Raw genomic sequence first — 17,282 nt, 5'->3', positions numbered from 1 at the left:
AAGTTATCCCCGAACCTCGTAAATCAGTGTGTTAGTGTGCTTGTTTCCTTCTTGTTTTAGTTTTCTAATTCCGCTGTGCTAACAAGTTTTTTGTAGAAATTTTTGTTTAAGTTTTTAAGAGGCTATTCACCCCCCCTCTAGCCATCTAAGATCCCAACAGGGATGAGTCACGAAGAGAAGACTTCGACAATCCCTTGTGTTGTGCGTATCCGTCCGGTGGAAGGAGCAGAACATCGGGGTCCATCTCTTCTTTGGCTTGGGCCGGGCGGCAGCTACCTTTTGCACATGGAATCTGGTGTGGGGGGATCAGATTGCTTCGGCCCTTGGTCCTCTAGGCGGCTGATAAGCGGCGTGCTGTTTCCGCTCGACAGGGGGAGCCCGCTCGGTTGGAGTTTATTTTTTCCTGGCCGCTTGCGCTTCTTCCACGTTGATGTATTCGTTCGCCCGGTGTAGCATGTGATCATAGTCTCGGGGCGGCTTTCGGATGAGCGATCGGAAGAAATCCCCATCCACTAGGCCTTGTGTAAAGGCATTCATCATGGTTTCCGAGGTGGCCGTTGGAATGTCCATCGCCACTTTGTTGAACCGCTGAATGTAAGCTCGGAGCGATTCACGGGCTTCTTGCTTGATGGCGAACAGGCTCACGCTTGTTTTCTGGTAGCGTCGACTGCTCGCAAAATGGTGGAGGAAGGCCGTTCGGAACTCCTTGAAGCTTGTGATGGATCCGTCCGGCAACCTCCGAAACCACCGTTGAGCCGATCCCGAGAGAGTGGTAAGAAAAACTCGGCATTTTACTCCATCTGTGTATTGATGGAGCGTAGCTGTGTTATCAAACTTACCCAGATGATCATCTGGGTCAGTTGTCTCATTATACTCGCCGATCGTCGGAGCCACGTAGTGCTTCGGCAGAGGATCTCGTAGAATAGCCTCCGAAAATTGGCGATTGATCCTCTCGGGCGATGCGTCCGCTCGGGGGGCTTTCCCTTTTCTGGCATCTCGTCTAGGCATTTCGTCCGAAGAAGATCCCCGATCTCTATGAGCTGCTGCGGCTTCTGGAGTGCGGAATAGAGCTCGATGAAATGCAACGGTGGCTTGAGGTGCTTCCGCTCGGCCACCAGAAGCAGACGTTGCTTGCTGCTCCGGCCGCTCGGCTGTGGTTTTCTGTTTTTGCTCCACAAGCTTGGCGGCCCTTATCTCGATCAGAGCGTCTAGCTCCTCTGTCGAGAGCGTCACCGTGTGTTGTCGTCCAGCCTCGTCCATTGTTCCCGTTCGGATGCAGGAGCGTTCCCACAGACGGCGCCAAATTGATCCTGTCCGAATGCTGAACCAACGGACGTTGGGCACGGGGCGTTCTCCGGCTGTCGACGTGGATCTTCGACTGGTGACACAGCTCCGGCAAACCTGCACAGAAGTCGGGCCGGGAAGGGGTTCCCGGCGGCGACCCTCCGACGCTCAAGTCAGGCGAAGCTCAAGAGAGAAAAAGTGGCTCCAGAACTCGTAAAAAACGTACCTCCGGCGAAGAATGAGGGCCTTTATATAGGGCAGTGAAGAAGTGAGTGTACACCTACCGAGGTGTACACGTGTCCATGGCCCATACCCCAGTAAGGGCTTGTCAGTGAGCTTCCCTAACCCATACTGCTACAGTCTCAGCATGTCCTCGATGGGACATCGGAATCCCCTGTCACAAGATTTGGAGCATGGCCTACACGTGAAACACACCTGCTGTCAGAAAAAGACCTCCTTTGTCCTTTTCCCCTTTGCTCCAGATCTAGCGTCCGGGCGGACAGCTCCCTCAACATCCTGCCGGACATATGCGGTGATTTACTTGAGGAGGCCCCCCACCACGTGCTTTGTGGAGACGATTAGCAGTGTTACCTTATGGCTTTGGCCGAGCGTACAGTCCGCTCGGCCCTGCGACCTTTTCCAATGAGCGCCGAAACCCTAATTTCGATAGGGCGCCTTTAACCATCAGCTGAACATCGTCCGGTCAGCCAGCCTATCGGACCCATCCCTCCGGACGTTCGATTCCACCGGACGGCCGGTCGGGCCCGGCCCTTTCCGGATGGACAACTGCCGCTTTGATTTCCACGCGGCGTTGACTCCACAGGGCTGGGTCCCCTGTTCTCACTACCGGATCAGATAGTATATTTAAACTTCTTGTAACTCCAGAATCCATAAAAATTGAAATGAGTGTAATTGGAATTTTTTAGAATCATTAGTAAATTTTGGTCGAAATCTATTAAGGAAAGAGAAGAGAAAGAAAAATGACAGAAAAATTTAAAAAAAAAATAATCAAGAGGATTGAATGGGAAAAATATATAAACAGATATATTGTTTGATAAATAATAAAATAACACGTACTTTTGATAAATTTAAAAATATGTATATATCTTTTGATAAATTATCGAATATATTAATTGGCTAGGATGCCATTATTTTTTTTATTTTTTATTTTTTCAAAAAAACTCAAACAACGAATCGGACTTCGCAAACACGCATCGATGGCGTATCAGACAAACCATTACTAAAAAAACAAGCCCATATGTTTTGGCGTGGTCAAATTAAATTTGAAAATTCAAAAAAATATTAAACTATATAAAAAAAATGCATACGGCGGACGATCTAAGCCAATATTCCATAATTACACGTCTCATTAAAAAAAAAAAAAAAAGGTAAATAATAACTTAATACCCCACTCCGCATTGCGGGGCAAATTTTGGAAGCTCCTAGAAATCGTGACAGATAAACAACCCCAATTACCCCAGGGTCAATCTATTCCCCTTCTAGAAACAAATCCAGTCAAGAAGCAGAAATCAAATCTAGCGTAATAGGAAAAAGTCAAACCCGATGCCGCGTTTCTCCTTCCCAATCCTCCAGTTAAAGGACCAAATCTACCGTGACTCAATTTCAATTCCATGGGCAATCCTGTAACATTACAACCCTGAAAACTAAACCTAAACCAGAATTAACTTTGCGAACATGATAAGCAAGAACCTAATTCCCCACACCTTCAAACTTCAAAAAGGAATGTATTGACTCATTCATTATATAAGGAAACTTGGCCCTTCCCTTCCTCTTCGCCAAGACAACATCCATCTATAGATCTATTTGTTCATCGCAAATATAATCGATGGAGAAGCATACAGATCAATGGGGGTACAGTGAACAGGACAGGTTGGCGACAATGGTGGGGAACAACAAGAAGAGCGGCGGGGGCGGCGGTGGATGGAAGAAGGGAGTGGAGAAGACGAAGGTGGTGGCGACGTCGGGGTTCAGGAAGGTGAAGGAGAGCACATCCACCGGAGTCAACTGGATCAAGGATAAGTACCAGCAAACCACCAGGAAACACTGATTCAACTAATTGTATGTAACAAGGTTCGTACGTATACAGCTACATGTTTGTATCGTGTTCTTGTTTTTTTCCCCTTTTTAATCAGTGCAGTTTTTCTATTGTATTAATCTATTTGTTTCTCATACTCTGATTTCTTATTTGGATTGTTTATTATGTACTGGATTTTTGATTGTATGTATGCAACAAAGATCGATAAGATGATTTCTATTCTGTTATTAATGATGGATTGATAATAGAATTGACGTCGTCACATAAATTCTGATTCGGCTGTTCTTCTTCTTCTAAGGTCCATTGTCTCATTGTTTAATTTATTTTTGCTGTAAATTTCAATGTTATTAGATATCCTGTGCATGAAATCTGTTATTGAGTTCGTATTTAGTACTTGAGTTTTCTCCTAACTATATGAATTTGAGGAATGAAATACGAACTCAAATATAGAAAACACAAGATATGAGCCTGGATTTAGTTACCTTGAAAACATGACACAATAACATAAAGCATAAATTAAATACCACAAGTAATCTATTTGAATAGTCATGTCTTTATCTTTAACGTCGTCCAAGAATTCTTGAGGAAGAAGAAGAAGCAGAAGCAAAAACATGATCTTCCAGAGGAATTAGGGGGTGACGTCACCGCAAAACTTCTTGTCGATGGAGAATAAGAAATTATATCAAGATCCCTAAACCCTTAGGACTAATCCTATATATAGTGGACTTCTATTATCAGCTCATAGATGATAATAGATACAGATAATAGGTTTTACACATACAAATTAAGTTCACATCCAATAACCTAATACTCAATAACCTTAAGTTAGATCACTTAATGAGTTTCAATATCACAAGTATTAAATCACATGTGAGTCCACCTTAAAGAATATTAAATCCAACAATCTTCCACTTAGGCTATATATAATTATAAATAACATGTGAATATAACTTTAGTCGATATCATACTTAATGAGTATAGAATACAATAGATAAGGAATAAGTAATTCCAAGACTCAGGTCCCGCAGATCTATCGATGAGTAATTACTAAATGTTTATTATGGAACCACCGGGAGAGGTAATCGAATACAAGAGATAAGGACAATGTAACAGCATACACTTCCCCTTTTAGAGCATTAATGAAAATTTGTAACACTTAATGAAATGTTACCAACAATTGAGAGCGCTCGTATGTTTTTGTCGGTTTGCCAGAGATGATCGAATGACTCGAAAGGGTAGCTTTATGGTAGACAGACTTTTATGAAGTAGTAGCAGAAAGTCGGAGCAGTCAGAACTTCAAACGAAGGCCTAGAGAATCGTAGGAGTGATTATTCTGGAAGTTGGGTCGAGACACCCTTATAAAGAGTGTGGAAGGCGCCTTCCATGACCTTTGAAGGTGCCTTCAATGTGAGAAATCTAATCTCGAACAACTCACTCTTTATCTATGATGAAGTCTGGAATTTATCCATTGGCATGTGTCTTCCATAGCACCGAAGGCACCTTCCATAAATAGTGCAAAGTCACTTTCCAATGCTTGAAGGCGCCTCAAACACTGTTTACCCGAGGTATTTTGTGCTCATTTTGCCCTGCAAAAAATGTTAGTCTGATAACCTCCAAGACAATGTTAGCACAGTAATAATAAGTAGTAATTAGATCTCGTCTCTCTGAGACCAGGATGTAGTCAAGGTCTCAATTTATATTTCTGAAATGGACTTAAATTGGGATGACACCTACTATCCCTTTGAACAGGGGCACGTTCTCACTTAGTCACTCTTCTCCAGTGACTTACCTCTACTTACCAAGTGTAAAGATATTTTTCAGAATCATACATTTAGACTTTGGGAATCAAACATCCCAACCTATCAGAATAGCACATTCAGTCTTCTCTAATCGAGAATCACGCATCCCGACCTACCAGAATCACATATTTGGTCTTCTCCAATCGGGAATCACACATCCTGACGCTTGCTAGAATCCCACATCTAGACTTTAATCTGTCGAGAATCAAATATCCCGACTTATTGAAATCACACATCTGGTCTTCAACCAATCAGGAATCAAACATCCTGACTAGGGTTAGTTAACCCTGCACACTCGATAATAAGGTTAGATCACAATACGTCTAACTTTAACTTATTTGTCATTCATCAAAACTCAGATTTGACCATTAGTGATATTTGCACCAACAGGTACAAGCACTCGGGAAGTGATAAAGATGACTCAAATAAGTCTTCACCAAGGAGCAGCCACGTCAACATCCTAGGTGCTTGAAGGGATCCAGGCATCTAGAGATGGATAATCTCAGTGATGAAGGTGGATTAGATAGACTTCGATGGAGGCACTCGGGGGTGATCCAAGTGTTTGGAAGAGCCTCTAAAAGCATCTCCGACTAGTAGCTTCAAATATCAATTCAGACAACTTGTTTATGCACTTCCTTGGCCGTATGAATGTTTCGACTTCGTACTACTACTATGCTGCGACGTTGCTACACTCAACTACTATAGATGAACAGACACCAACACATGAGCTCACTAAATTCTTCATCTTTATGTTGGTAACATTTTAAAGTCATTTAATTTACTGCATAGCGGAAGTGTAGGTTGTTATACTTCCTTCTTCTTTCTCATTGTACTTGATTACTCTGCGAAAAATTTACTAGTAGAGAGTTTTAGTGGATTACCCATCAGGAAAGGTCTAAAGGGCATGGATCTTTGAGCAAGAGTTGCTGAAGACTCCGACCCAAGTAAATCGATGTGTTTTATTTTGTTCTTTTTCACTTAGTTTATTTTTCCGTTGTGCAATCATTTTAAAAAGTTCAAAAAAGAAGAGTTTTTTTAAATACACATGATTCACCCCCTTTCTCATGTGCAAATGATCCTATAAGTGATATTAGAGTCTTGTCCGCTCTAAATTAGTGCAATCACTATTCAAACTTTAGATATGACATTTAAATAATAATAAAATAATAAGTGTTAATTGAGAAATAATTATATAGAATTTTCTAGGAATTTTTAGAATTTTTTTTCAGAATTTAAACAAAGTTTGTATGACATGTTTAAGGGGATGAATCTATTTGGCTCAAAGAAAGCATGTTTAGAATATCACTCAAATGAGAGTAGAGTGATTTAACTAACATAAGGTTTTAATTTATTAACCTAACTTATAAATACTAAAGCTAACCTCTCATTCCCGATTCCTCTTCCCCAATCCATCATCGACACCCTCATGCATCCCTAATCCCTTTTCTTCTCCTCTTCCAATTGCTCAAGTCTGATCCCCCGCAGTCCTCTCTGAGCCACCCTCCCCTTCATGGGTTATTGGAGTTTACCCATGCAGTGTGTGCTTAACATGTTTCGCAAAACATGCAGTGGAAGCAAAAAGACGATAATAAAACTAATTTTATTATAAGACACATATCACATGCAAGATACAACTCATGCAGACATAATCATAAAATAAAATTTTTAAGAATAATAATTATTCTACGCATACCTTAAGAATGATGTGTAGGGAAAAGGGGATTAACTTAGTGACATTCATGAATCTTGCCTCTATTCATATCCACACCGAGATCTTCAAGACAACTCCGGTGAGCAACAAGTGTTAGAACCAAAAGATTTCAAATATCTCCACAATAATATGATATTATCCACTTTAGGTCTAAGGTTTTATGGATTTATTTTTGGGCTCTACCCAAAATATCTCATACCAATGGAGATATCTTTATCTTATAAACTCATAATTTTTTCTATGTATTTTCAATGTGGGGCTTTAATTGTATTCCCAATAATAAGATTTGCCTCTGATTGGTACTAGCCAAGCATGGAGGCGATGTGATTCAAGAGAAGGAAGAAGAAGAAGCGAAGAAGCTTGAGGAAGAAAAGCTTTCTTGGCTTCTTGGTGGGTGGTGGCAGAGAGAGGAGGGAGAGGCTAGGTTTCAAAAACCTAAACCAACGAATATATATATATATATATATATATATATATATATATATGAGTTGGATTAGAAAACCCAAACTTAACCTAAATTCTTTAACCAAAATTTGGCCCATTAACCTCATAGTTTGGTTCACAACCAAACCAACTCAATTTGGTTCATGACTAAACCAAATAAGGTTTAACTCTTCCATAAGAGATATGACTCATCTGTGCTTCCGTTCCAACAAAATATCTTTCATATTTGTCTTTCAATTGGTCCAACCAAACATCTTATCTCTTGATTTGAAAATCAAATTTTCAAATTTGTTTTATATCTTTCAAATACTCGTAGTGCATGTGACCTAATAGGTTCCTGATTTATCTTGACCATCTATAATCAACTATTTAATTATGGATTGATCATAAGTGGCACCTAGTAGTACATCATGATCCTCAATTCATCAGAAAATCAAAGTTGATTCTATAACTAGTTATGAACCTTTCAGCAGCTACAGTGAGTCGTGTCTTATTCCTTTCACTCGTCTTATACCCACTTGATTCAAAACATGGTCTATGTGTCTATCCCCACTAGACTAACTATGTCACACCTAACCCAAGTAATATTCAATCGTCTTATGGATTTAAATTACTCATACATGTGTCTAAGAGCCTCATACTCTTAACATGAGTTGCTTTGCAGACTTTGAGTAACAACCCTGATAAGTGGTCATAGGGTATACATCTCCTTGCAAGGAGCAGTGAATCCTCTATGGGCTATCCAAATAACTTCGAGCAGTTCAACTTATACCTAATCATCTTGGGTTTACATCTCCAAGGAGATGCTTTGCTTAAGATGTCAAAATATAAGCTCTATGACCAAGGTGACTTAAATACCTCAAGTCAAAGGAAACTTACACTTGAGCTACAGTAAGTACTTCACACACATATCCATATATGTAGAGAACTATATAAAGTCTTACAGCAAGTCACTCCAATGAATTAGTTACCATAACTAGCATCCACGTTTAACTCTCGGCATCTCAATGTCTCCAGCTAATGAGTAACAACTGCTTGGTTAGACCAAGAAATATAATCTGTACTAGTTTCACAGAATTGATGATGTCCAAATATATTTGATCCTGTCCGAACCAGGAGTCAACGGACACTGGGCACGTGGCGCTCCCTGCTGGATCCTCGAGCGCTTCGGCGAACCTGCAGCAAAACCGAGCCGGGAGGGGTGTCCCGGCGACGGCCCTCCGACGCTCAAGTCAGGCGAGGAATAACGAATAGGTGGCCTCAAGATGAAGATTTGCATACCTCCGGTGAAGAAATGGAGACCTTATATAGACCTCTCGAAGAAGCCTGGGCGCGTCAGTCAAAGCAACCACCCGCCTTTGACCATGCTCAGGTATGGGTCTGTCAGAAGGGCCATGCCCAGATATGGATCTGTCAGGAAGACGTCTATGAGGCCATACTGCTACTGTATCAACCTTCCCATGATGTGACGGCAAGATCCTCCATCGTGTGATCTTGTGTACGGCCTAATCATCAGACATGCTTCTGCTGATATCCCATAACCCGAGCCGAGCGCATAGGCCGCTCGGCCACCTTTGTACCCTCGCCCCTATCCTGGCCGAACGGACCACCCGATCGGCCCTTCGGTCCCAGCCGAGCGGACTTCCGCTCGGCCCTTCGATCTTCCTGCCTTGGCGTCGGAAACCCAAGCCCATGGATGAGTTATCTCTAGCTCCGCTCGGACCATTACCCGCTTGGCCAGCCTTCCATCCGTCCTTAGGTTGGGACCCTTCAGAAGGTGGGCCCCCCATTCTTACCGCCGGATCACTTGCCTTCCCTTCAAGTCTAGTCGAAGGAGGAAGTGAGTCCAACTGACTGGACCATATGTGTCCGAGCGGGCGGTCGCCGTCTTTCTGTAGCTTATAATATCCATGGGGCCGTTCGGCCTTTCTACCAAATTCAGTCGCTCGGCTCTTCGTTTTGGTTGTCTTGTCGCTCAACATGGGTGTTTGCTTGTCTAAATCTTCCCGGAAATCGTGCAATCTTTTTCATTAAGGCGAAGCGTGCGCGGTATGGGCGCATTAATTGCGCTCGATAACAGGGCGCCACGTGTCGACCATTGCGTGGCGGCGGCGTCACTTACGATGGGACGCCCCCCGTTTGAAATGGACGGCCCGATGGCGTCCTTGTCCTTCGTGACCTGGATCGGACGGCGGAGGCCGACGGGCCCCGGCTGTATAAAGTCTCAGTTCTCCTCCTCTGCCGCACGCTCGCTCGTGCTTCCTCCTTCTGCCTCCTCTGCCGCTGTAGCCTTCGGCGATCCAGTCCCACTCTCCGGCTGCTACCTTTTCCCCGGTGATCTTTTCCGCCCGTTTCCTCCTCAGTGAGTCTTCTTCCTTCACTTACTAGGTTTTCCCTGCTCATTTCGCCTCTTTCGCTCCCCTTCTTTCGATTTCTTGCTATCCTCTTGCCTCTCCGAGATGGCAAGTTCCTCTGAACCCGCCACCAGCGTTCACGGTCCCTAGTATGTGGCCATGGAGAGTCAGTTTGATGAGGAGGGTGCTCGGCGCCTAGTTCGGACATATGGGATTCCCGATAACCATGAAATAGTTATAGCCGACCCGACTGACCGACCACATGACCCGCCGATCGGCACAATCTGTTTCTTTTTAGACCAATTCCAGGGTGGCCTTAGATTTCCTACCCATCCTTTTATTTTAGAGGTTTGTAACTATTTTCGCATCCCGCTCGGCCAACTTGTGCCGAACTCCTTTAGGCTGCTGAGCGGGGTGGTCGTCCTCTTTAAGCTGCACAGTATCCCTCTTGACCCCAAAATATTCCACTTCTTCTTCTACCCCAAACAATCCGAGCCGGGCACTTTTATCTTCCAAAGTAGAATAGGCTTTAAATTTTTTGATAATATGCCGACCTCCAACAAACACTGGAAGGAGTTTTTCTTCTATATTCGACTTCCCGAGCGGCCAGCATTCCGAACCAAATGGCAGACCGCGGTGCCGACTCAGCCAGAGCTCGGCAAGTTCAGAAGCAATCCAGCCTATCTTCACGCGGCGAACTGGTTGTCTCGTCAGCGATACAAGATCGACCAGTTGCTGCTCAAGGGGGTGTTGTATATTTTCGGATTGTCTCCCGTTCGGGCAAATCTCCCCTTCCGCATGAGTAAGGATTCTTTACTCTCTTAGTCTTTTTTGTCTAATTGATTTTAATTTCGTTTACTGCAGCTGAAGGCGCTCCAAGGCTACCGCTAACCTGAAATTGAAGTCCGTGGAGATTGAAGCGGCTACGAAAAAAGAGCTCGCCGAGCGGGGACTCATCCCCAGCCGCCCGGCGGATGCAGGAGAGGGGGGGGGGGCGCAGTCCGCCCCTGAAACAGAAACTGCCCCATCCGCTTCAACGGAGGTTGAGGCGGATCCTGTTTCCTCGGCCCCCGCCAAGCTGGGCGTTCCCCATGTTGGAGATCCACCATTGGAGGTTTGGCGGAAACGTCGAAGAGATCCCAGCCTTCCGCCGACCCAAGAGGGGGAACCACAGGCGCCGATCAGCGTAACTTCGCCTGACCGCACGCCCTCCGGCTCTCCTCCCCGAACTCGCCGCCGCTTACGTCGGTTGGGCGAAACTTCCACCATAGGGGAGTCCTCGCATCAGGCGGCCGCGACTGAAGAAGCGCCGTCCGGCCACCCTACCATCAAGACTACCCTCCGATTCCCGTCAGAGGAATATTTACTGTCTGCCGATCGGCCATCGAGCCCCGTTCACGAAATAACCCTGACTGGTCCGCTCGCCAAGCTCTTCGAGGACGCCCAGATTCAGGTGGCCCTTATGACGCCCAAGCAGCTCGGCGATAACAATATGCAGCAGGCCACTCAGGTAAACCCATCTTCATTCCCGTGTCATGCTATTGTTTGATTCCTGATATTATTATTTCCCTTACAGCGCTGGGCTGAGCAAATCGCCACGAGCCATCGGCTAGCCGAGTTGGAGGATCTCCTAGAAAAACTCCAAGTGTCGGGAGGTCCCACGGCCGAGCGGGAGAAACAAGCTCTTGAGGCCGAACAGAAGAAGGCTGCCGATCTGGCTGCAGAGGTGGCCCGACTCGAAGACTTGGTGAAGAAGCGGGACGGGGATGTGAAGCGCGCCAATGGTCGGAAGAGGCGGGCAATTGCTGATCTAGATAAAATGAAAGTCGAAGTCCGGGCCCTAGATCAGCAGTCTAAGAAGTTAGGGGCCGAGCTAGATGCCGAGCGGGAGATCCGTTCGGCCGAACGCACCAAAGCTGAGATGGACTTGAAGGCAGTCCAAGATACCTTAACCGCTTCCCGAGCGGTACTCAAAAAATATAAGGAGGGCGAGCCAAGTCGGCTAGCAGCAGCACGCCAGGAATACATCCGCTCGGAGCGGTTTGGCGAAAAGTTTGGTGGCAACGTCTCCTCAACCTTCCTCGAGGCAGTCAAGGTCACCACGGCGTACTTCAAGAAGGGGGGGCATCTTCCTGCTGACCTGCGCATTCCCCCTCCCGAACTAGCGGCCATGATTGACGACATCCCGGACACCTTTTTTAATTTTGAGGATCCGGAGTGATGCGGGTTATTTCAAGCACTTTTTGTACTTTATCCGCTCGGCGGATGTAAAATTTTTGTACGTGCCGTTCGGCATAATTTTTCTTCTAATGAAACGATGCCCCTTTTCCTGTCTTCCTACTCATTGTCCATAATATTCTTCTGTTTGCTTAACATTGATGCTTGTAAAATCTCTGCCAATCATGCTCTTAAGCTTTCTCCCTCATGCGTCCGATCGGCTCGGCTCATTGCATAAAGTCTGAGCGAGAAGACCTACTCGCTCTGCACGTATCCTGCTTGCGTGAAGTCAACAAACGCCGAGTATCGAAGGACCAACCCTCAATCGGGCCTGAATGTTTTAATATTTGTAGTTTCCGCGGTTTCTTACTCTGATATTCGTTCTTCCGCTTGGTATATTTATAGCCGATCGGCGCGACTCTCGATTTTTAACGACGGTGCTCGTCGGCGCGAATGTTTATAGCCGATCGGCGCGGCTCTCGATTTTTAACGACGGTGCTCGTCGGCGCGGATGTTTATAGCCGATCGGCGCGGCTCTCGATTTTTAACGACGGTGCTCGTCGGCGCGGATGTTTATAGCCGATCGGCGCGGCTCTCGATTTTTAACGACGGTGCTCGTCGGCGCGGATGTTTATAGCCGATCGGGGCGGCTCTCGATTTTGATCGTCGGCGCGGATGTTTATAGCCGATCGGCGCGGCTCTCGATTTTTAACGACGGTGCTCGTCGGCGCGGATGTTTATAACCGATCGGCGCGGTGCTCGTCGGTTTGCCGCTCGGTTTTTATAGCCGGTCGGTGCGGCTCTACGGTTTAACGTCTGGGCTAGACGACTCTGGCTAATTTTGACGCTTCCATTCGGCGAAGCTTTGGCCCTCCTTTTTATCACTTTTGGTTCCTTTCACCCAGCTCGGATAACGTACTCTTGGCCGAATGCCTCAGGGTCTGCTTCGTCGAGCATCTGGGCTAGGATAATATACCTCCGTCCGAATGGTACGGGGCCTTCAATTTTAGAGCGCTTGGCCCGACCCATTTACCTCCGGCCGAGCGGCTCGGGGCCTTCGTTCTTTTGTTGGCGATGTCTTATTTGTTCTCTTGATTTTTCGTTTCTGCATTTCAAGTATTCAGTCGAAAAAAAGTACATAAGATGATTTACATAGGCACACCTTTCACCCTGCCCGGTAAGGCTGGAGGTAGTTCGCGCTCCACGGCCTATCTAGCTGTCGACCTTCCTCATCCTCCAGATAATACTCGCCCGAGCGGAGCTTTTCGATGATTCTGAAGGGACCTGCCCATGGAGCTTCAAGCTTGCCGACGTCGCCGACCGACTTGACTTTCTTCCAGACAAGGTCGCCGATCTGGAATGATCGGGGAATGACGCGCCGGTTATAGTTTTGCTTCATTCGTTGTCGGTACGCCATCAGCCGAACGGACGCCTTTGCCCTCTCCTCTTCTACCAAATCCAGCTCCATGTTTCTCCGTTCGGCGTTATCCTCATCGTAGCTCTGGATCCGGGCGGACTCCACGCCGACTTCAACCGGAATGACGGCCTCGCCACCATATACCAAATGGAACGGTGTGACTCCTGTCCCTTCTTTTGGCGTTGTTCGGATGGCCCACAAGACGTTCGGCACTTCATCCGGCCAACTTCCTCCCAAATGGTCGAGCCGAGCGCGCAGAATACGGAGAATTTCCCGGTTGGCCACTTCAGCTTGACCGTTGCTCTGAGGATAGGCCACGGATGTGAAGTGTTGCTCAATGCCGTAGCTCTTGCACCAATCCTCTAACATCTTCCCTGTGAACTGCCGCCCGTTGTCGGACGCTAGTCGGCGAGGGATGCCGAACCGACAAATGATGTGTTGCCAGATGAATTTTTTAACCATTTGTTCAGTGATCTTTGCTAGCGGCTCGGCCTCCACCCACGTGGAGAAATAGTCTACCGCCACTAGTAAGAATTTCCTCTGCCCAGCCGCCATCGGAAATGGACCGACAATATCCATTCCCCATTGGTCGAACGGGCATGAAACGCTTGACGCCTTCATTTCTTCGGCCGGTCGGTGGGAGAAGTTATGATACTGCATGAAAGGCGGTAGATACTGTCCGAGCGGCATCTGTTTGTAAAGTTGGCCAAAAGTATCCGGCCAAGAGGATCTTCTTGGCCAATGAGCGCCCGCCCGGATGACCCCCGCATGATCCTTGATGTACTTCTTGGAGGATGTAAGCTGAGTCCTCCAAGCTTACACATTTCAGCAACGGGCGCGAGAATGCTTTCTTGTAAAGCTGATCTCCGATGAGTGTAAACCGACCGGCTCTTCTTCTGAGGAGCCGGGCTGCATATTCATCGGAGGGTGTGGTGCCCGAACGGAGAAATTCTATAATAGGTGTCCTCCAGTCGCTTGGAAACGTGAGGCCTTGCATCCGATCGACGTGCGCCACCAGCAGTACTTTTTCAATTGGCAATGGCTGGTGTTATTGAACTCGCGAGTTTGGCTAACTCGTCTGCTGCCTGGTTCTCCGTTCGGGGGATCTTCTGTATAAGAACCTCTCGGAAAGTAGCTTTGAGCTTTTCAAAGGCCTCAACGTAGAGTTTAAGCCGAACACTATTGATTTCAAAGGTGCCAGAAAGTTGTTGAGCGGCCAACTGCGAATCCGAATAGAGAGTCACCCGACCGGCACCCACATGCCGGGCTGCCTGCAATCCGGCTATGAGGGCCTCATATTCTGCTTCGTTGTTGGTAGCTTTGTAATCCAGCCGGACGGATAGGTGCATCTTCTCTTCTTGAGGTGAGAGCAGCAATATTCCGATCCCACTTCCGAGCCGAGTGGAGGACCCGTCCACATATATTCTCCACATAGCTTCCGGCTCTGGCCTTTGCACTTCGGTCACAAAATCAGCCAAGGATTGGGCTTTTATCGCCGAGCGGGGCTGATATTGGATGTCAAATTCACTTAATTCTGTCGTCCACTTAATGAGCCGTTCGGACGCTTCTGGATTCAACAGTACTCTTCCGAGTGGACTGTTCGTCCGGACAATGATGGTGTGAGCCAAGAAATACGGTCGAAGGCGCCGAGCGGCTAGAACCAAAGCAAAGGCCAACTTCTCGAGCCCGGTGTAACGAGATTCAGCATCCTTTAAAATGTGGCTTAGAAAATACACCGGCTGCTCTTCGCCGCTTGCCCTCACAAGTGCTGAGCCTACAGCATGCTCAGTCGATGACAAATAAATATAAAGTGACTCACCCCCGATCGGCTTGGCTAACACTGGCAGAGAATTAAGATACGTCTTCAATTCTTCGAACGCTCGGTCACATTCTTCGTCCCACTGGAACTTAGTAGCCTTGCGCAGGATCTTGAAGAATGGAAGGCTCCGGTCGGCGGTTTTGGAGATGAATCTAGACAAAGCAGTTATCCGACCGGTCAACCTCTGCACTTCTCTTGTATTTCTTGGGGGCGGCATGTCTTGCAGAGCTTTCACCTTGCTCGGATTTGCTTCGATTCCCCGTTCGGTCACTATGTACCCCAAGAAACGCCCTCCTTTTGCTCCGAACAAGCACTTCTGGGGATTTAGCTTGACTCCATATTTGCGCAGCGTTCGGAAGGTTTCTTCTATGTCCTTGAAAAGATCGGCCGCTCGGACAGACTTAATGAGAATGTCGTCCACATAGACTTCCAGATTCCGCCCGATCTGCTCCCTGAACACTTTGTTCATCAAGCGTTGATAGGTGGCCCCAGCATTCTTCAGTCCGAACGGCATCACATTGTAACAATACGTGCCGTCGGCAGTCACAAAGCTAACCTTTTCTTGATCTTCACGGGCGAGCGGCACCTGATGATAGCCTTGGTATGCGTCGAGCATGCAAATCAATTCACAACCGGCCGTAGAGTCCACCAGCTGATCTATCCGGGGCAAGGGATAAAAATCTTTGGGGCATGTTTTGTTTAAGTCCCGAAAGTCGATGCAGACTCTCCACTTGCCGCCCAGCTTGGAGACCAATACCACGTTGGCCAGCCAGCTAGGGAACTGCACTTCTCGTATGTGGCCGGCCTCCAGAAGTTTCTCTACTTCCGCCCGGATGATGGCGTTCTGCTCGGCACTGAAATCCCTTTTCCTCTGCTTCACTGGCCGAGCGTCCGATCGGACATGCAATTCATGCTGCGCCAGGCTTGGCGAAACCCCGGGCAACTCATGTGTCGACCAGACGAAGACATCATGATTTCGTTGGAGGCACTGGATCAGCTCCTCCTTCTGCTCCTTTTCCAGATCAGAGGCGATAAAAGTTGTGGCCTCCGATCGGTTCGGATGGATCTGCACCTCCTCCTTTTCATCATAAATTAAAGCAGGAGGTTTCTCGGTGATGGCATTTACCTCGATTCGAGGCGCCTTCCGAGCAGAGTTGGATTCTGCTCGGACCATCTCGATATAGCATCGCCGAGCTGCTAACTGATCCCCCCGTACTTCTCCCACTTTGTCTTCGACGGGGAACTTCATCTTCTGGTGGAAGGTTGAGACGATGGCTCGGAATTCGCTAAGCGCCGGTCGTCCCAAAATGACGTTGTAGGACGAAGGAGAGTCGACCACCACGAAGTTTATTGTCCTGGTCCTCCTGAGCGGCTCCTCTCCCAGTGAGGTAGCTAGTCGAATTTGTCCGACCGGCTGAACTTCGTTGCCAGTAAACCCGTAGAGCGGGGTCGTCATGGGCAGCAGCTCGGCACGATCAATTTGCAGCTGATCGAACGCCTTCTTGAATATGATGTTGACCGAGCTCCCTGTGTCAACAAATAGGCGGTGAATAGTATAATTTGCTATTACCGCTTTAATGAGCAGAGCATCGTTGTGGGGCACTTCTACTCCTTCCAAATCTCCGGGGCCGAAAGTGATTTCCGGTCCACTTGCCCGCTCTTGACTACAGCCGACTGCGTGGATCTGTAGCTGCCGAACGCCCGCCTTTCTGGCCCGGTTGGAGTCTCCTCCGGTTGGCCCGCCAGCAATGACGTTGATCTCGCCCCGGGAAGTATTGCTCCTGCTTTCCTCTTCCCGAGCGGACGGTCGTGACCGTTCTCTGGACGCCCGGCGATTCTCCTGCCTTGGAGACCGGTGCCGATCGGGTGTCTGTTGATGTCGCCTTTCGGTGCGGGTCCGGTCGGCTTCATGGGTCCTTTGTCTCCTGTCAATGGGAGTCGACAGTCGTTCGGCTTTCCTGGGAACGGGATTGGCCACGAAGGGAAGACTTCGACAATCCCTCGTGTTGTGCGTATCCGTCTGATGGAAGGAGCAGAACATAGGGGTCCACCTCTTCTTTGGCTTGGGCCGAGCGGCAGCCACTTCTTGTACGTGCGACCTGGCGTGGGGGGATCGGATTGCTTCGGCCCTCGGTCCTCTTGGTGGCTGCTGGGCGGCATGCTGTTTCCGCTCGGCCTGAA

This window comes from Zingiber officinale, chromosome 4B, assembly GCF_018446385.1.
Source record: "Zingiber officinale cultivar Zhangliang chromosome 4B, Zo_v1.1, whole genome shotgun sequence".
In the NCBI taxonomy this organism is placed as follows: domain Eukaryota; kingdom Viridiplantae; phylum Streptophyta; class Magnoliopsida; order Zingiberales; family Zingiberaceae; genus Zingiber; species Zingiber officinale.
This window is presented reverse-complemented; position numbering follows the sequence as displayed.